Source organism: Armigeres subalbatus, chromosome 1 (assembly GCF_024139115.2).
Source record: "Armigeres subalbatus isolate Guangzhou_Male chromosome 1, GZ_Asu_2, whole genome shotgun sequence".
In the NCBI taxonomy this organism is placed as follows: Eukaryota; Metazoa; Arthropoda; class Insecta; order Diptera; family Culicidae; genus Armigeres; species Armigeres subalbatus.
In genome coordinates, this window is record NC_085139.1 from 22,670,271 (window position 1) to 22,691,298 (window position 21,028).

The 21,028-nt window shown below is 46.8% G+C and overlaps 1 protein-coding gene across 5 annotated transcripts in view; it reads left to right on the top strand.

Annotated features, from left to right (window-relative positions):
• Positions 1 to 21,028, top strand: part of LOC134222682 (hemicentin-1) — a 740,104-nt gene that overhangs the window by 310,739 nt on the left and 408,337 nt on the right. Inside the window, exon 1 of one of the 5 annotated variants that reach the window (XM_062701849.1) lies at positions 20,140 to 20,979. The exons of the other annotated variants lie outside the window; for them this stretch is intronic. The gene's annotated coding sequence lies outside the window, so the exon portion shown is untranslated. Of the gene's footprint in view, positions 1 to 20,139; positions 20,980 to 21,028 lie in introns of those variants that run through there. 5 annotated transcript variants of the gene reach the window in all.

Sequence of the window (21,028 nt, forward strand, 5' to 3'; positions counted from 1 at the left end):
AGGCTTCCGAGCTCTCTTGAAGGAGGCTTCCAGCCTCTTGAAGAGGCTGAGCCTCTTGAAGGGCCCAGGCCTCTTGAAGGGCTTCCGGGCCTCTTGAAAGGAGGCTCTGAGCCTCTGAAAGGAGGCTTCCTGAGCCTCTTGAAAGGAGGCTGAGCCTCTTGAAGGAGGCTTCTGAGGCCTCTTGAAAGGAGGCTTCCGAGCCTCTTGAAAGGAGGCTTCTGGGCCTCTTGAAAGGAGGCTTCCTGAGCCTCTTGAAAGGAGGCCTGAGGCCTCTTGAAAGGAGGCCTGGGCCTCTTGAAGGGCTTCCAGGCCTCTTGAAGGAGGCTTCCGGGCCTCTTGAAGGAGGCTTCCGAGCCTCTTGAAAGAGGCTCTGAGCCTCTTGAAGGAGGCCTCTTGAGAGGCTTCCAGGCCTCTTGAAAGGAGGCTTCCGAGCCTCTTGAAGGGAGGCTTCCAGGCCTCTTGAAGGAGGCTTCCGGGCCTCTTGAAAGGAGGCTTCCAGGCCTCTTGAAAGGAGGCTTCCAGGCCTCTTGAAGGAGGCTGAGCCTTGAAGGAGCTGAGCCTCTTGGAGGCTTCCAGGCCTCTTGAAAGGGAGGCTTCCAGGCCTCTTGAAGGAGGCTTCCGGGCCTCTTGAAGGAGGCCTGAGCCTCTTGAAGGAGGCTTCCTGAGCCTCTTGAAGGAGGCTCTGAGCCTCTTGAAGGAGGCTTCCGGGCCTCTTGAAGGAGGCTTCCAGGCCTCTTGAAAGGAGGCTTCCGAGCCTCTTGAAGGGAGGCTTCGGGGCCTCTTGAAGGAGGCTTCCAGGCCTCTTGAAGGAGGCTGAGCCTCTTGAAGGAGGCTTCTGAGCCTCTTGAAGGAGGCTTCCAGGCCTCTTGAAGGAGGCTGAGCCTCTTGAAGGAGGCTTCCAGGCCTCTTGAAGGAGGCTTCCTGAGCCTCTTGAAGGAGGCTTCTGAGCCTCTTGGAAGGAGGCTTCCAGGCCTCTTGGAAGGAGGCCTGAGCCTCTTGAAAGGAGGAGGCTTCCGGGCCTCTTGGAAGGAGGCTTCTGAGCCTCTTGAAGGAGGCTTCCTGAGGCCTCTTGGAAGGAGGCTTCCGAGCCTCTTGAGAGGAGGCCTGAGCCTCTTGAAGGAGGCTGAGCCTCTTGGGCCTCTTGGAGGCTGAGCCCTCTTGGAAGGAGGCTGGGCCCTCTTGAAAGGAGGCTTCCGGGCCTCTTGAAAGGAGGCTTCCGGGCCTCTTGAAAGGAGGCTTCCAGGCCTCTTGAAGGAGGCTTCCAGGCCTCTTGGAAGGAGGCTGGGCCTCTTGAAGGAGGCTTCCGAGCCTCTTGAAGGGAGGCTGGGCCTCTTGAAGCTTGAGGCCTCTTGAAGGAGGCTGAGCCTCTTGAAAGGAGGCCGGAGCCTCTGAGGAAGCCCGAGCCTCTTGAAAGGAGGCTTCCAGGCCTCTTGAAGGAGGCTTCCAGGCCTCTTGAAGGAGGCTTCTGAGCCTCTTGAAAGGAGGCTTCCAGGCCTCTTGAAGGAGGCTTCCGGGCCTCTTGAGGAGCCTCAGAGGCTTCCTGAGCCTCTTGAAGGAGGCTTCCAGGCCTCTTGAAGGAGGCTTCCGAGGCCTCTTGAAAGGAGGCTTCCGGGCCTCTTGAAGGAGGCTTCCAGGCCTCTTGAAAGGAGGCCTGAGCCTCTTGAAAGGAGGCTCAGGCCTCTTGAAGGAGGCTTCCAGGCCTCTTGAAAGGAGGCTTCCAGGCCTCTTGAAAGGAGGCTCTGAAGGGCCTGGGCCTCTTGAAAGGAGGCTTCCAGAGCCTCTTGAAGGAGGCTTCAGGCCTGCTGAGGGGCTGGGCTTGAAAGGAGGCTTTGAGCCTTCTTGAAGAAGGAGCTTCCAGGCAGCCTCTTGGAAAGGAGGCTTCCAAGCCTCTTGGAAGAGAGCTTTCCAGAGCTCTTGGAGGAGGCTTCCAAGCCTCTTGAAAGGAGGCTTCCAAGCCTCTTGAAGGAGGCTTCCAAGCCTCTTGAAGGAGGCTTCTGAGCCTCTTGGAAAAGGCTTCCTCTTGAAGAGGCTTCTCTTGGAAGAAGGCTTCCAAACCTCTTGGAAGAAGGCTTCCAGGCTTCTTGAAGAAGGCTTTCCAAGCCTCTTGAAAGAAGTTTGAGGCCTCTTGAAAGAAGGCTTTCCAAGCCTCTTGAAGAAGGCTTGAGCCTCTTGGAAGAGGCTTCTGAGCCTCTTGGAAGAAGGCTTTCCAAGCCTCTTGAAAGGAGGCTTTCCAAGCCTCTTGGAAGAAGGCTTTCCAAGCCTCTTGGGAAAAACTTGGGCTCTCAAAAAGGCCTGCCTCTTGGAAAAGGCTTTCCAAGCCTCTTGGAAGAAGGCTTTCCAAGCCTCTTGGAAGGAGGCTTTCCAAGCCTCTTGGAAAGGCTTCCAAGCCTCTTGAAAAAGAGGCTTCCTGCCTCTGGAGGGAGGCTTCCAAGCTCTGAAAGGAGGCTTTCCATGAGCCTCTTGAGAAGGAGGCTTCTGAGTCTTGAAGAAGTTGGGCTTCCAGCCTCCTTGAAAGGCTCCCTAAGCCTCTTGGAAAAAGGCTTCCAAGCCTCTTGAAAAAGAGGCTTTCCAAGCCTCTTGAAGAAGGCTTCCAAGCCTCTTGGAAGAAAAGCTTCTTGAAGGCCTCTTTGAAGGAGAGCTTTCCAAGCCTCTTGGAAAGAGGCTTCCAAGCCTCTTGGAAGAAGGCTTCCAAGCCTCTTGGAAAGGCTTTCCAAGCCTCTTGAAAGAAGGCTTTCCAAGCCTCTTGAAATGGAGGCTTTCCAAGCCTCTTGACAGGAGGCTTTCAATCCTCTTGGAAGACCTTTCCCCTCTTGAAGGAGGCTTTTCCAAGCCTCTTGAAGGACAGCCTCTTGAAGGGGCTTCCAGCCTCTTGGAAGAAGGCTTTCTGCCTCTTGACAGGAGGCTTTCCAAGCCTCTTGGAAGAAGGCTTTCCAAGCCTCTTGACAGGAGGCTTTCCAAGCCTCTTGAAATGCTTTCTAAAGCCTCTTGGAAGGAGGCTTCCAAGCCTCTTGAAAGGAGGCTTTTCAAGCCTCTTGGAAGAATGCTTTCCAAGCCTCTTGGAAGAAGGCTTTCCAAGCCTCTTGGAAGAAGGCTTTCCAAGCCTCTTGGAAGAAGGCTTTCTAAGCCTCTTGGAAGAAGGCTTTCCAAGCCTCTTGGAAGACTTTCCAAGCCTCTTGAAAGGAAGCTTTCCAAGCCTCTTGAAAGGAGGCTTCCGAGCCTCTTGAAAGGAGGCTTCCGAGCCTCTTGAAAGGAGGCTTCCGAGCCTCTTGAAAGGAGGCTTCCGAGCCTCTTGAAAGGAGGCTTCCGAGCCTCTTGAAAGGAGGCTTCCAGGCCAGGAGGGTTCTAGGCCTCTTGAAAGGAGGCTTCTAGGCCTCTTGGAAGAAGGCTTCTAGAGCCTCTTGAAGGAGGCTTGAGGCCTCTTGAAAGGAGGCCTGAGCCTCTTGAAAGGAGGCTTCCAGCCTCTTGAAAGGAGGCTCTCAAGCCTCTTGAAGGAGGCTTCCGGGCCAGCTCTTGAAAGGAGGCTTCCGGGCCTCTTGAAGGAGGCTCTGAGCTCTTGAAAGGAGGCTTCCGAGGCCTCTTGAAAGGAGGCTTCCAGGCCTCTTGAAAGGAGGCTGAGCCTCTTGAAAGGAGGCTGAGCCTCTTGAAAGGAGGCTGAGCTCTTGAAGGAGGCTTCCGAGCTCTCTTGAAGGGCTTCCGGAGCCTCTTGAAAGGAGGCTTCCGAGCCTCTTGAAAGGAGGCTTCCAGGCCTCTTGAAAGGAGGCTTCGGGCCTCTTGAAAGGAGGCTGAGCCTCTTGAAAGGAGGCTTCTGAGCCTCTTGAAAGGAGGCTTCCAGCCTCTTGAAAGGAGGCTTCCAGGCCTCTTGAAAGGAGGCCCTCTTGAAAGGGCTTCCAGCCTCTTGAAAGGAGGCTTCCTGAGCCCTCTTGAAAGGAGGCTTCCAGGCCTCTTGAAAGGAGGCTTCCGAGCCTCTTGAAAGGAGGCTTCCGGGCCTCTTGAAAGGAGGCTTCCGAGCCTCTTGAAGGAGGCTTCTGAGGCCTCTTGAAGGGGCAGGGGCCTCTGAGGGGCTTCTGAGGCCTCTTTGGAAAGGGAGGCTTGAGCCTCTTGAAGGAGGCTTCTGAGCCTCTTGAAAGGAGGCTTCTGAGCCTCTTGAAAGGAGGCTTCCGAGCCTCTTGAAAGGAGGCTTCCGAGCCTCTTGAAGGAGGCTCTGAGGCCTCTTGAAGGAGGCTTCCGAGCCTCTTGAAAGGAGGCTTGAGGCCTCTTGAAGGAGGCTTCCAGGCCTCTTGAAGGAGGGCTGAGGCCTCTTGAAAGGAGGCTTCTGAGCCTCTTGAAAGGAGGCTTCTGGGCCTCTTGAAAGGAGGCTTGGAGCCTCTTGAAGGAGGCTTCCAGAGCCTCTTGAAAGGAGGCTTCCGAGGCCTCTTGAAAGGAGGCTTCCAGGCCTCTTGAAAGGAGGCTTCCGGGCCTCTTGAAGGAGGCTTCCTGAGCCTCTTGAAGGAGGCTTCTGAGGCCTCTTGAAAGGAGGCTTCCTGAGCCTCTTGAAGGAGGCTTCTGAGCCTCTTGAAGGAGGCTTCCGAGCCTCTTGAAGGAGGCCTGAGCCTCTTGAAAGGAGGCTTCCGAGGCCTCTTGAAGGAGGCTTCCGAGCCTCTTGAAAGGAGGCTTCCGAGCCTCTTGAAGGAGGCTTCCGGGCCTCTTGAAGGAGGCTTCCAGGCCCTCTTGAAGGAGGCTTCCGGGCCTCTTGAAGGAGGCTTCTGAGCCTCTTGAAAGGAGGCTTCCAGGCCTCTTGAAGGAGGCTTCCGAGCCTCTTGAAGGGAGGCTTCCAGGCCTCTTGAAGGAGGCTGAGGCCTCTTGAAGGAGGCTTCCGAGCCTCTTGAAAGGAGGCTTCCGAGCCTCTTGAAAGGAGGCTTCCGAGGCCCCTTGAAAGGGGGCTTCCGGGGCCTCTTGAAGGGAGGCTTCCGAGGCCTCTTGAAGGGGGGCTTCCGGCCTTTTGAAGGAGGCTTCCAGGCCTCTTGAAAGGAGGCTTCTGAGCCTCTTGAAAGGAGGCTTCTGAGCCTCTTGAAGGAGGCTGGCCTCTTGAAGGAGGCTGAGCCTCTTGAAGGAGGCTTCCAGGCCTCTTGAAAGGAGGCTGGGCCTCTTGAAGGAGGCTTCTGAGCCTCTTGAAAGGAGGCTTCTGAGCCTCTTGAAAGGAGGCTTCCAGGCCTCTTGAAGGAGGCTTCCAGGCCTCTTGAAGGAGGCTTCCAGCCTCTTGAAGGAGGCTTCCGAGCCTCTTGAAGGAGGCTTCCAGGCCTCTTGAAGGAGGCTTCCGAGCCTCTTGAAAGGAGGCTTCCAGAGCCTCTTGAAGGAGGCTTCCTGAGCCTCTTGAAGGAGGCTTCCGGAGCCTCTGGAAGGAGGCTTCCTGGGCCTCTCTTGAAAGGAGGCCTGAGCCCTCTTGAAAGGAGGCTTCCAAGCCTCTTGAAGGAGGCTTCCGAGCCTCTTGAAGGAGGCTTCGAGCCTCTTGAAAGGAGGCTTCCGGGCCTCTTGAAGGAGGCTTGAGCCTCTTGAAGGAGGCTTCCGAGGCCTCTTTGAAGGAGGCTTCCGAGCCTCTTGAAAGGAGGCTTCCGGGCCTCTTGAAAGGAGGCCTGTTCCTCTTGAAAGGAGGCTTCGAGGCCTCTTGAAAGGAGGCTTCCGAGCTTCTTGAGGCTTCCGTGAGCCTCTTGAAGGAGGCTTCCGAGCCTCTTGAAAGGAGGCTTCCGAGCCTATTGAAAGGAGGCTTCCGAGCCTCTTGAAAGGAGGCTTCCGAGCCTCTTGAAAGGAGGCTTCCGACGTTTTTTCCGATTTTCATATTGATAAACAAGATTGTAATCTTCAAAACAAATTTCCTAACAGAGGTGAAAAATCGATGGGCAACTATTAATACAGTTTATCATGTGCAATACGGCTATTACTGTTTTGGCTTGAAAAAACTTACTTGGAGCACACAAGCGCCTCTGGTTTGTCCAGCTGTATCAAGATAAGCCAACAACTTTTCTGAAATAAGCGGCCAAACTTTTTCTCTATTCATAACCATCTCTGTGACATCGGTTTGTAGAATCCTCCATCACAAGAGTATGGCGTGGAAAACTATAGAACAAACGACTCTAGAGATAAAGGAATACGACGTTAACAGATATTATAAAGAAATGTCTTCCTTCCAATGGGATTATGTACCGCAATTTACTCTTCATTGATGAAGTCAGGTTCGACAATAAGGCCATACTTCGAACCAAGGGTGCTCGAGGAAAACGTTTGCTTTTCCAGGGGATAGGTCGTGAGGAAACCTCAAAAATCTTTGCTGTGTTTTACTGGGCAGAGCGGTTTGGTGGAATTATGGCATATGTACCTTCTGTGAACGAATCACACTCGACAAGTTTTCGACACTTTTTGTACAGAATTACCAGGTGTCTAGCTCGCCAGCCGCAGTTCGCAATCGCAGAACAGCAGTCGGTGGCCGTATTTTCCATTACCAGGGATGTCTGAGCAAATACAATTTTGTCGTGGATCAACAGCGTTTCGGAGTTTCAAAGGCAAAGACGAGCATCAAAAATGAATATTCGTCAACGGTAACTGAGGCAGATGATAACTTGAAGTGGTCAGTGGCATGGTGGTTATATTCATGGAACAAATCACAACTGATTCAGGAATTAAAGTTTCACGTACACTCAAAAACCAACGTCAGATTCTCTCTTCGAATGGTCACGCTCTACCATCTTCTGTCTCGACCTATTACTTTCGTTTTCGAACCAAACAACAAGATGGTCACAGTGTGTTTAATCATCCACGCGATTGTGGCGTGATTCGTCAGCCCGAGTTTTTCCACTGATTTGTTACGGGACAGAATTGTAAAACGAAACCATCTCCACTTAAGTACAAAATAATCCAAGACCTGTCACAAAATCCTGTACTCGCCCATGTCCTCAGGGCAAAACTTTGGCTTTGATATTAAATCCAAAACACAAAAATCACCACTACTTAGCTGAACAATCGACCGACAGAAGTACTCACATAATCGAAATTCAAAAATTCCATTTATCAAATTCAGCTCTGGTCAATTTACAATTTAAATACCGGAAAAATTCCCGAGAAATCGATCATTCCACTCGAACTAATTTCGAAAACAAGAACGCACATCTACGATAAACATCCCCTCGCTACCCTTCAAGCATCCACGCACCGTTTCCTCATTGCTATTCCAAGTGCCACCCAAGGCCTGCCAGCCAAATCCTGACCTGACCGCAGTAGCGGCAACCAAATGACCATCCGAACAGGAAAAAAAAACACAATCCTAAATCTCCATCCGACGGATGGCTGAACTCCGAACTGATTAGAATTGGTAAGATCCGGTTCCTTGTCGCGGTTCGTTCTCTCGGTCAGGAACGGGGCAGGACAGTGAACAGCTGGCGCTTCCAGTCGCGAATACTAAATGATTGGCTTTTGTGCGACGGTAGCTGCTTAAACTGACGATAAAAAAGTAGGATTCTTGGTAATGGGATCAGATAATATTTGATAAATTTTCAATTCCAATAGAAATGATTTGCATTTCTTAAAATCGTGTAAAGATTATTAATTCCAAAATATGACCCGTGTTTGAAAAGTTTAATCTCCATGAAACGTACATATTTTAATCGTTTTTCCCGTCATACCCACCCCGCTACCACGTTCCCAACTTGTTGGACTTTCCACTAAAGGGAGGGGGCTCAGTACAGCTTTCTCCGTCGAAGTTGGTGATTTGTAATAAACTTTTCCTGCCCGTCGCTCCGAGGGCTATTTGGCATTCATTGGAAGGACGGATAGCGACGGCGACGACGACGGAATAAGCGAATTCCAATCAGGTCCAGTAGTAGCGGCGGAAACCGTGACCGCAGAGCGCAGTTGTTGATTGTGGGAAAATTTGTTCGCACTTTGTTCAAACAAAACGGAAGGAGAGGAATTCTTATGATTGTTTTTCGCCCCAGCCTGCAGGCGGCACGCGGAGAAGATTGATTGTAAACGTGCAATGGTTCTTATTATTGACTTTTTGGGTAGATCATAGTGCATCGGAAAGCTGTCTGTTCGCTCGAAAAAGAGTGTTTTGATTGTATAGTTCTCACATTTGAAGTTCCCAGATTTCAGAACTCGCAATTTAGAAGTCAGAAAAGAAAATACAAAAATCAGAACATAATTTTTAGAATTTTGAATTTCTAGATCTTTCAAATTGAATTTGGAATTCAGAAACTCAGATTGCTAGGTGGATGAATTCATTGTTTCTTATTCCATCCAGACAAATGCCTAAATCAATCAGAAGTGAAACCTTCTCTAATTCCAGTTTAAACCAAAATGACAGATTTATCGCTTAGGGAACCACTCCGGCGTGTCAACGCAACAACCCACGACGAGTGATTCACGCTTTCCATTGCACACCCATCTGGCGACGGTATAGTTGATAATTAGAATCTCATCACATTAGTTTTCCCCTCGGGAATGTTCCAAAACTAGACTACAAACGGCAGCACAAAGGAACCGACCGTCGTCGACGATGACGATGAGTTCCCTTTCCCCACTCCACGCTAGATTTACGATGTTTAAAAACTGCTTCGACGTGTCAGTCCAAACGAGCTACGAGGATGCTCATCGGCGGTCTTAAATCCACGTAATTTAGAAACAATCGACCATTTTTCACATGCGCGCGCGTTGATCCTCGCGGCGATTATCGCCCGAGCACATTGTTCTTCTCCCGGTCTTGATATAGGATGGAATGGCTCTGCGGCAGTCAAACTTACTTCTTGGTACATAAATGGGATTGGTTGATGGAGATGACGATCACGACCGCGACTGCGACGAAGGCGATGCGACGCGTCACAACGATTGGGCGTGTGTGGTGGGAGCGGAACTAACCTCTGATGACCTTTTAAATATGTAGTCGGCTCCTGGAACGAATACGTGCGTAGGCGAATGGAGATGGGATATGATGGGCAATGTGAGTAGGATATATGGCGAATGAAAATGTAATTTGAGGTATTTGATGAAAGGTTCTTTAGCAATATTGTCCGAATTTCATTCGTCTGAATAGAACAAGCAGCCGAACAGGATTACGTTTACATGGCCCTAAGCACCATCGAGGATATTACATAATTGAAACTAATATAATTAAATACAGTTTTGAATTCAATACCTTTATGTATTATTAACTGCTCCACATTCCAGCAGCAAATACTTAAAATATTGGCAGAAGTTTTCTTCAAAATTTGGCACGTGTTTTCTACAAATTCCGTCACGATTTTAAAAATTCGTTTTAAATTTTTCTCCACATTCCAGCAGCAACTGTCTCCAAATTAAGGCAGGAATTTGATCCAAATTACGGAAAGAATTGTTAAAGAAATTTCTAAATTCCGGTTGGGAATTCTCCGAATTCCGGTTGGGAATTCTCCGAATTCCGGATAGGAATTCTCCGAATTCCGTTTGAGAATTCTCCGAATTCCGTTTGAGAATTCTCCGAATTCGGTTAAGGAATTCTCATTCAATTGAATTCTCGAATTCAGTTAGGAATTCTCCCGAATTCGGTTAGAATTCTCCGAATTCAGTTAGGAATTCTCCGAATTCCGGATAGAATTCTCCGAATTCCGGATAGGAATTCTCCGAATTCAGTTAGAATTCTCCGAATTCAGTTAGGAATTCTCGAATTCGGTTAGGAATTCTCCGAATTCGGTTAGGAATTCTCGAATTCAGTTAGAATTCTCCAATTCAGTTAGGATTCTCCGAATTCAGTTGAGATTCTCCGAATTCAGTTAGAATTCTCCGAATTCAGTTAGAATTCTCCGAATTCGGTTAGAATTCTCCGAATTCGGTTAGGAATTCTCCGAATTCCAGTTGGAATTCTCGGGTGCGATTCCAATTCGGTCTCTCAATTCAAGTTGAGAATTCTCCGAATTCGGATAGATTCTCCAATTCGGCTAGGAATTCTCCGAATTCCGGCTAGGAATTCTCCGAATTCCGGCTAGGAATTCTCCGAATTCCGGCTAGGAATTCTCCGAATTCCGGCTAGGAATTCTCCGAATTCCGGCTAGGAATTCTCCGAATTCCGGCTAGGAATTCTCCGAATTCCGGCTAGGAATTCTCCGAATTCCGGCTAGGAATTCTCCGAATTCCGGCTGGGAATTCTCCGAATTCAACTAGAATTCTCCGAATTCCGGCCAGGAATTCTCCGAATTCAACAGATTCTCCAATTCAACTAGAATTCTCGAATTCGGCTGAGGAATCTCCGAATTCAACTAGAATTCTCCGAATTCCAGCTAGGAATTCTCCGAATTCGGCTAGAATTCTCCGAATTCAGCTGGAATTCTCGAATTCAACTAGAATTCTCCGAATTCAACTAGAATTCTCGAATTCAACTAGGAATTCTCCGAATTCAACTAGGAATTCTCCGAATTCCAGTAGGAATTCTCCGAATTCGCCAGAATTCTCCGAATTCCGGCCAGGAATTCTCCGAATTCCAACTAAATTCTCCAATTCGGCTAGGAATTCTCCGAATTCCGACTAGGAATTCTCCGAATTCCGGCCAGAATTCTCCGAATTCCGGCTAGAATTCTCCGAATTCAACTAGGAATTCTCCGAATTCGGCCTAGGAATTCTCCAATTCCAGGCTAGAATTCTCGAATTCAACTAGAATTCTCAATTAGGAATTCTCCGAATTTCCAAGATTTCAGAATTCTCCGATTCCAGCTGGGAATTCTCGAATTCGGCTAGAATTCTCCGAATTCAAGGAATTCTCCGAATTCAGTTAGAATTCTCGAATTCGATTAGAATTCTCCAATTCCGGTTAGAATTCTCCGAATTCGGATTAGGAATTCTCCGAATTCAGTTAGGAATTCTCCGAATTCCGGTTAGGAATTCTCCGAATTCAGTTAGGAATTCTCCGAATTCAGTTAGGAATTCTCGAATTCAGTTAAGGAATTCTCCGAATTCCGGTTAGGAATTCTCGAATTCAGTTAGGAATTCTCCGAATTCGGTTAGAATTCTCCGAATTCAGATTAGAATTCTCCGAATTCGGTTAGGAATTCTCCGAATTCCGGTTAGGAATTCTCGAATTCAGTTAGGAATTCTCGAATTCCGGTTAGAATTCTCGAATTCCGGTTAGGAATTCTCCGAATTCGGTTAAATTCTCCGAATTCCGGTTAGGAATTCTCCGAATTCCGGTTGAAATTCTCGAATTCCGGTTAGAATTCTCCGAATTCCAGTTAGGAATTCTCCGAATTCGGTTAGGAATTCTCCAATTCAGTTAGAATTCTCCGAATTCAGTTAGGAATTCTCCGAATTCCGGTTAGAATTCTCCGAATTCCGGTTAGAATTCTCGAATTCGGTTAGAATTCTCCGAATTCAGTTAGGAATTCTCCGAATTCAGTTAGAATTCTCCGAATTCAGTTAGGAATTCTCCGAATTCAGTTAGGAATTCTCCGAATTCCGGTTAGGAATTCTCGAATTCCGGTTAGGAATTCTCCGAATTCAGTTAGAATTCTCCGAATTCAGTTAGGAATTCTCCGAATTCAGTTAGAATTCTCCGAATTCGGTTAGGAATTCTCCGAATTCAGTTAGGAATTCTCCGAATTCAGTTAGGAATTCTCCGAATTCAAGCTAGAATTCTCCGAATTCCGGCTAGGAATTCTATTGAATTCCGATTGAAATTCTCGAATTCGGTTAGAATTCTCCGAATTCAGTTAGAATTCTCCAATTCCGGTTAGGAATTCTCGAATTCAGTTAGGAATTCTCCGAATTCCGATGAGGAATTCTACGAAATCGGTTAGAATTCTCGAATTCCGGAAAGGAATTCTCCAATTCCGGAAAGAATTCTCCGAATTTCCGGAAAGGAATTCTCCGAATTCGGAAGAATTCTCCGAATTCCGGAAAGGAATTCTCCGAATTCAAGAAAGGAATTCTCGAATTCGGAAAGAATTCTCCGAATTCCGGAAGGGAATTCTCCGAATTCCGGAAGGGAATTATCCGAATTCCGGAAGGGAATTCTCCGAATTCCGGAAGGGAATTCTCCGAATTCCGGAGGGGAATTCTCTCGAATTCCGGAAGGGAATTCTCCCGAATTTCGGAAGGGAATTCTCCCGAATTCCGGAAGGGAATTCTCCCGAATTCCGGAAAGGAATTCTCGAATTCGGAAGGAATTCTCGAATTCAGGAAGGAATTCTCGAATTCGGAAAGAATTCTCCGAATTCCGGAAAGGAATTCTCGAATTCGGAAAGGAATTCTCCGAATTCGGAAAGGAATTCTCCGAATTCCGGAAGGAATTCTCCGAATTCGGAAAGGAATTCTCCGAATTCCGGAAAGGAATTCTCGAATTCCGGAAGGAATTCTCCGAATTCGGAAAGGAATTCTCCGAATTCGGAAAGGAATTCTCCGAATTCGGAAAGGAATTCTCCGAATTCCGGAAAGAATTCTCCGAATTCCGGAAGGAATTCGAATTCAGGAAAGGAATTCTACGAATTCCGGAAAGGAATTCACCAGATTCCGGAAAGGAATTCACCGAATTCAGAGGAATTCTCCGAATTCGGAAAGGAATTCTCGAATTCCGGAAAGGAATTCTCCGAATTCCGGAAAGGAATTCTCGAATTCGGAAAGGAATTCTCCGAATTCCAAAGGAATTCTCGAATTCCGGAAAATTCTCCGAATTCGGAAAGGAATTCTCCGAATTCGGAAAGGAATTCTCCGAATTCCGGAAAGGAATTCTCCGACTTCGGAAAGAATTCTCCGAATTCCGGAAAGGAATTCTCGAATTCGGAAGGAATTCTCCGAATTCGAAAGGAATTCTCAATTCCGGAAAGGAATTCTCCGAATTCGGAAAGGAATTCTCCGAATTCGGAAAGGAATTCTCCGAATTCGGAAAGGAATTCACCGAATTCCGGAAAGGAATTCTCCGAATTCCGAAGGAATTCTCGAATTCGGAAAGGAATTCTCCGAATTCGGAAAGGAATTCTCCGAATTCGGAAAGAATTCTCCGAATTCAGAAAGGAATTCTCCGAATTCAGAAGGAATTCTCCGAATTCCGGAAGGAATTCTCCGAATTTGGAAAGAAATTCTCCGAATTCCGGAAAGGAATTCTCCGAACTCGGAAAATTCTCCGAATTCCGGTTGAATTCTCGAATTCCGGTTAGGAATTCTCCGAATTCCGGTTAGAATTCTCCGAATTCCGGTTAGGAATTCTCCGAATTCGGTTAGAATTCTCGAATTCCGGTTAGGAATTCTCCGAATTCGGTTAGGAATTCTCGAATTCCGGTTAGAATTCTCCGAATTCCGGTTAGGAATTCTCGAATTCGGTTAGAATTCTCCGAATTCAGTTAGAATTCTCCGAATTCGTTAGGAATTCTCCGAATTCGGTTAGAATTCTCCGAATTCAGTTAGGAATTCTCCGAATTCAGTTAGGAATTCTCCAATTCAGTTAGGAATTCTCGAATTCAGTTAGGAATTCTCCGAATTCAGTTAGGAATTCTCCGAATTCAGTTAGGAATTCTCGAATTCCGAAAGGAATTCTCCGAATTCGAAAGGAATTCTCCGAATTCAGAAGGAATTCTCCGAATTCGGAAAGGAATTCTCCGAATTCGGAAAGGAATTCTCCGAATTCCGGAAGAATTCTCCGAATTCGGAAGGAATTCTCCGAATTCAGAAAGGAATTCTCCGAATTGGAAAGGAATTCTCGAATTCCGGAAGGAATTCTCCGAATTCCGGAAGAATTCTCAATTCCGGAAAGGAATTCTCAATTCCGGAAAGGAATCCTCCGAACTCCGGCAAGGAATCCTCCGAATTCCGGAAAGGAATTCTTTGAATTTTGAAAGGAATTCTCCGAATTCCGGAAAGAATCTCGAATTCGGAAAGGAATTCTCAATTCGGAAGGGAATTCTCCGAATTCCGGAAAAAGAATTCTCCGAATTCCGGAAAGGAATTCTCCAAATTTTGGAAGGGAATTCTCCAAATTCCGGAAAGGAATTCTTCGACTTCCGGAAAAGAATTCTCCGAATTCCGGAAGGGAATTCTCCGAATTCCGGAAGGAAATTCTCCGAATTCCGGAAGGGAATTCTCCGAATTCGGAAGGAATTCTCGAATTCGGAAGGAATTCTCCGAATTCGGAAAGGAATTCTCGAATTCCGGAAAGGAATTCTCCGAATTCGGAAAGGAATTCTCCGAATTCCGGAAAGATTCTCCGAATTCCGGAAAGAATTCTGATTCGGAAAGGAATTCTCCGAATTCCGGAAAGGAATTCTCCGAATTTCGGAAAGGAATTCTCCGAATTCCGGAAAGGAATTCTCCGAATTTCGGAAAGGAATTCTCCGAATTCCGGAAAGGAATTCTCCGAATTCCGGAAAGGAATTCTCCGAATTCCGGAAAGGAATTCTCCGAATTCCGGAAAGGAATTCTCCGAATTCCGGAAAGGAATTCTCCGAATTCCGGAAAGGAATTCTCCGAATTCCGGAAAGGAATTCTCCGAATTCCGGAAAGGAATTCTCCGAATTTTGAACAGGAATTCTCCGATTTCCGAACAGGATTCTCCTAATTCCGAACAGGAATTCCCCGAATTCCGAACAGGAATTCTCCGAATTTTGAACAGGAATTCTCCGATTTCCGAACAGGAATTCTCCGATTTCCGAACAGGAATTCTCCGAATTCCGGAAAGGAATTCTCCGAATTCCGGAAAGGAATTCTCCGAATTTCGAACAGGAATTCTCCGAATTCCGAACAGGAATTCTCCGAATTCCGAACAGGAATTCTCCGAATTCCGAACAGGAATTCTCCGAATTCCGAACAGGATTCTCCGAATTCCGAACAGGAATTCTCCGATTTTGAACAGGAATTCTCCGATTTCCGAACAGGAATTCTCCGAATTCCGAACAGGAATTCTCCGAATTCCGAACAGGAATTCTCCGAATTTTGAACAGGAGTTCTCCGATTTCCGAACAGGAATTCTCCGAATTCCGAACAGGAATTCTCCGAATTCCGAACAGGAATTCTCCGAATTCCGAACAGGAATGCTCCGAATTCCGAACAGGAGTTCTCCGATTTCCGAACAGGAATTCTCCGAATTCCGAACAGGAAATCTCCGAAATCCGAACATGAATTCTCCGAATTCCGAACAGGAATTCTCCGAATTCCGAACAGGAATGCTCCGAATTCCGAACAGGAGTTCTCCGATTTCCGAACAGGAATTCTCCGAATTCCGAACAGGAATGCTCCGAATTCCGAACAGGAATTCTCCGAATTTTGAACAGGAATTCTCCGATTTCCGAACAGGAATTCTCCGATTTCCGAACAGGAATTCTCCGAATTCCGAACAGGAATTCTCCGAATTCCGAACAGGAATTCTCCGAATTCCGAACAGGAATTCTCCGAATTCCGAACAGGAATTCTCCGAATTCCGAACAGGAATTCTCCGAATTCCGAACAGGAATTCTCCGAATTCCAAACAGGAATTCTCCGAATTCCGAACAGGAATTCTCCGAAATTTGAACAGGAATTCTCCGATTTCCGAACAGGAATTCTCCGATTTCCGAACAGGAATTCTCCGAATTCCGGAAAGGAATTCTCCGAATTCCGGAAAGGAATTCTCCGAATTCCGGAAAGGAATTCTCCGAATTCCGGAAAGGAATTCTCCGAATTCCGGAAAGGAATTCTCCGAATTTCGAACAGGAATTCTCCGAATTCCGAACAGGATTCTCCGAATTCCGAACAGGAATTCTCCGAATTTTGAACAGGAATTCTCCGATTTCCGAACAGGAATTCTCCGAATTCCGAACAGGAATTCTCCGAATTCCGAACAGGAATTCTCCGAAATCCGAACATGAATTCTCCGAATTCCGAACAGGAATTCTCCGAATTCCTAACAGGAATTCTCCGAATTCCTAACAGGAATTCTCCGAATTTTGAACAGGAGTTCTCCGATTTCCGAACAGGAATTCTCCGAATTCCGAACAGGAATTCTCCGAAATCCGAACATGAATTCTCCGAATTCCGAACAGGAATTCTCCGAATTCCGAACAGGAATTCTCCGAATTTTGAACAGGAGTTCTCCGATTTCCGAACAGGAATTCTCCGAATTCCGAACAGGAATTCTCCGAATTCCGAACAGGAATTCTCCGAATTCCGAACAGGAATTCTCCGAATTCCGAACAGGAATTCTCGGAATTCCGAACAGGAATTCTCCGAATTCGAACAGGAATTATCCTAATTCCGAACAGGAATTCTCTGAATTCCGAACAGGAATTGTCCGAAATCCGAACAGGAATTCTCCGAATTCGGAAAAGGAATTTTCCGAATTCCGAAAAGGAATCATCCGAATTCCGAAAAGGAATGCTCCAGATTCCGAACAGGAATCTCCGAATTCGAACAGGAATTCTCCGAATTCCGAACAGGAATTCTCCGAATTCCGAACAGGAATTCTCCGAATTCCGAACAGGAATTCTCCGAATTCCGAACAGGAATTCTCCGAATTCCGAACAGGAATTCTCCGAATTCCGAACAGAAATTCTCCAAATTCCGAACAGGAATTCTCCGAATTCCGAACAGGAATTCTCCGAATTCCGAACAGGAATTCTCCGAATTCCGAACAGGAATTCTCCGAATTCCGAACAGGAATTCTCCGAATTCCGAACAGGAATTCTCCGAATTCCGAACAGGAATTCTCCGAATTCCGAACAGGAATTCTCCGAATTCCGAACAGGAATTCGAATAGGAATTCTCCGAACTCCGAACAGGAATTCTCCGAATTCCGAACAGGAATTCTCCGAATTCCGAACAGGAATTCTCCGAATTCCGAACAGGAATTCTCCGAATTCCGAACAGGAATTCGCCGAATTCCGAACAGGAATTCGCCGAATTCCGAACAGGAATTCGCCGAATTCCGAACAGGAATTCTCCGAATTTCGAACAGGAATTCTCCGAATTCCGAACAGGAATTCTTCGAATTCCGAACAGGAATTCTTCGAATTCCGAACAGGATTCTCCGAATTCCGAACAGGAATTCTCCGAATTCCGAACAGGAATTCTCCGAATCTTGAACAGGAATTCTCCGATTTCCGAACAGGAATTCTCCGATTTCCGAACAGGAATTCTCCGAATTCCGAACAGGAATTCTCCGAATTCCGAACAGGAATTCTCCGAATTCCGAACAGGAATTCTCCGAATTCCGAACAGGAATTCTCCGAAATCCGAACATGAATTCTCCGAATTCGGAACAGGAATTCTCCGAATTCCGAACAGGAATTCTCCGAATTCCGAACAGGAATTCTCCGAATTCCGAACCGGAATTCTCCGAATTCCGAACCGGAATTCTCCGAATTCCGAACAGGAATTCTCCATATTCCGAACTGGAATTCTCCGAATTCCGAACAGGAATTTTCCGAATTCCGAACAGGAATTCTCCGAATTCCGAACAGGAATTCTCCGAATTCCGAACAGGAATTCTCCGAATTCCGGACAGGAATTCTTTGAATTCCGAACAGGAATTCTCGGAATTCCGAACACGAATTCTCCGAATTCCGAACAGGAATTCTCCGAATTCCGAACAGGAATTCTCCGAATTCCGAACAGGAAATCTTCGAATTCCGAACAAGAATTCTTCGAATTCCGAACAGGAATTCTCCGAATTTCGAACAGGAATTCTCCGAATTCCGAACAGAATTCCGAATTCCGAACAAGAATTCTCCGAATTCCGAACAAGAATTCTCCGAATTTCGAACAGGAATTCTCCGAATTCCGAACAGGAATTCTCCGAATTTCGAACAGGAATTCTCCGAATTCCGAACAGGAATTCTCCGAATTCCAAACAGGAATTCTCCGAATTCCGAACAGGAATTCTCCGAATTCCGAACAGGAATGCTCCGAATTCCGAACAGGAATGCTCCGAATTCCGAACAGGAATGCTCCGCATTCCCAACAGGAATTCTCCAAATTCCGAACAGGAATTCTCCGAATTCCGAACAGGAATTCTCGGAATTCCGAACACGAATTCTCCGAATTCCGAACATGAATTCTCCGAATTCCGAACAGCAATTCTCCGAATTTCGAACAGGTATTCTCCAATTTCGAACAGAAATTCTCCGAATTCGAACAGGAATTCTCCGAATTCGAACAGGAATCTCCGAATTCGAACAGGAATTCTCCGAATTCGAACAGGAATTCTCCGAATTCGAACAGGAATTCGCCGAATTCGAACAGGAATTCGCCGAATTTCGAACAGGAATTCGCCGAATTCGAACAGGAATTCGCCGAATTCGAACAGGAATTCTCCGAATTTCGAACAGAATTCTCCGAATTCGAACAGGAATTCTTCGAATTCCGAACAGGAATTCTTCAATTCGAACAGGATTCTCCGAATTCCGAACAGGAATTCTCCGAATTCCGAACAGGAATTCTCCGAATTCCGAACAGGAATTCTCCGAATTCCGAACAGGAATTCTCCGAATCTTGAACAGGAATTCTCCGATTTCCGAACAGGAATTCTCCGATTTCCGAACAGGAATTCTCCGAATTCCGAACAGGAATTCTCCGAATTCCGAACAGGAATTCTCCGAATTCCGAACAGGAATTCTCCGAATTCCGAACAGGAATTCTCCGAAATCCGAACATGAATTCTCCGAATTCGGAACAGGAATTCTCCGAATTCCGAACAGGAATTCTCCGAATTCCGAACCGGAATTCTCCGAATTCCGAACCGGAATTCTCCGAATTCCGAACCGGAATTCTCCGAATTCCGAACAGGAATTCTCCATATTCCGAACTGGAATTCTCCGAATTCCGGACAGGAATTCTTTGAATTCCGAACAGGAATTCTTTGAATTCCGAACAGGAATTCCCCGAATTCCGAACAGGAATTCCCCGAATTCCGAACAGGAATTCTCCGAATTCCGAACAGGAATTCTCCGAATTCCGAACAGGAATTCTCCGAATTCCCCGAATTCCGGACAAGAATTCCCCGAATTCCGGACAGGAATTCTCCGAATTCCCGACAGGAATTTCCGGAATTCCGGACAGGAATTTCCGGAATTCCGGAATTCCCCGATTTGCGGACAGGAATTCCCCGAATTCCGGACAGGAATTCTACGAATACCGAAAAGGAATTTTCCGAATTCCGAACAGGAATTCTCTCAATTGATTAGATTTCATGAACAAATAATTGAGGGGTTGGAAGCAGAAAGGTGTAAGTGATATTTTGGTCAAAATTGGGGTCACCTCAGCAAAAAATGGCTTCGTATCTAGAGCGTGTACGTTGTTTAAAAAAAATGGAAAATACACCAAAAATCATTGTTTTTTTTAACTTCCAAACAATTTGTATGGTACCAAAACATTTTGCGCCTATTTAGTACAAAACAAAGTTTTTGTCATTTACAAGCCTTTGCATTCGACCCTCCTAAATTAGAGGTGATAAAAAAGATCTACTCATGAAAGCACTTTAAATTCCTACTTTGTAATTATTATTATTTCAATTAATTTTTTTAAATTTATTTTGAGCATATGAAAAAATAAGATTCATATTAATCATATATTTTTGCTCCTTAAATAGATAATCTCAGTGCCCAACGCTAACCCTAGCTCTCACTACTCTATTGTTACCGTGGAATGCACCAGTTCCTATTTTCCAAAACACATTAACCAAAACATATTCGGCTACTACAGTCCGCCTTTTCCACCTTCCTCCACTGCACGAAACACGATCGTTCCCTTTTATTTCTAATCTTCATTTCACACTCTATCTCCGTTGAATCTTGTTTTCAAAATTACTCACCAACTAAAACAAAAAAAAAGGTTCCCTCCCCCACACACGCACCTTTTTCCCGGTGGCCGCGCCCCACACCTTCCATTCCATTTATTGACTCGAAGTGTTATACGATCCTCTAACGACACGCCGTATATAGAGCCACGAACGGACATATGCGTAAATATAATATCGTCGTCGTCGTCGTCGTCAGTCGGTGCCCGTTGAGGAGAATCCGTCAAGATCACACAACGTGGACAGTGAGGGGGAACACGCAGCAGCTACCATACCACCGACCGCCACCAAACACCACACATATGGGACGGGACACGGGAACGAAAAGGAACCCCATCAGGAGGACGACGGACGACCGCCGCAGTCAGTAAAGCACCCGGGCCCGCATTATTCACCCGGGAACCGTCAGCCCGGTCGGTCGTACATGTTTCTGCGTTCCGTTCCGCTGTGCGGAGATCGCGTTCGGTCGTTCGTTCGTTCGGCATAAAATTACCGCATCGCGGCGTGTTCTAAACAACAACAACCACATCGGCAGCAGCGCGCTCACGATTTCGATGTTAATTAGTGCACGCACGGCGGCATTACATGCGAGGAGCGTGATGCTCATTCTCTCTTGGTTGGGAATCGCGCGCACAGTGTGGGTTGTTGGGGGGAAAAGGTGTTCTTTGTATAGAGAGTGAAAGTGAAACGAAGTTCTTGTAAATTGAAGAAGGAAAGTGTGACCGGTCGAAGTGAAACAAGCAAAACAACTTGGAAATAACAACAACAACAGCAACAACAGCACGACACGAAAATGAAAATGTTGCCAACAGCTGCTGCAGCACTGCCGGCACTTCCGTCCTCGTTGTCGCTTAGCGGTTCGTATTTGTCGCCGGATTTGGTTTCGTCCCCATCGTCGTCATCGCGCTGGTTTTGTTTGATCCCTCGTCAACGTGGTGTGCTTTTTTGCCGGTGACTTCTGTACTGCTGAGAACGGTGATGAAGGTGGTGCGACGACGCTGCTTATGCTATTAAATGCTCGATAGTGTATCAAGCTCGCTGGCAACAGCAAGGAGGGACGCCTGGAGGCACGCGATCGGATGTAAAGCGATATTACAGTGTTTTGTTTTCAACCGTAAGGACTTGCCACTACTAATGCCGGTGGAAGGCGGAGGTGGTTGATGGGCGATGAAGGGGATTTAGATCGTTGCTGCGGTGGTAGAGCGAAATGAACAGTGAGTGATGGATTTTTTTTACTGGTGAGTAAGGCAATGATAACGACATGGGAGGGAGAAATAGAATTACATG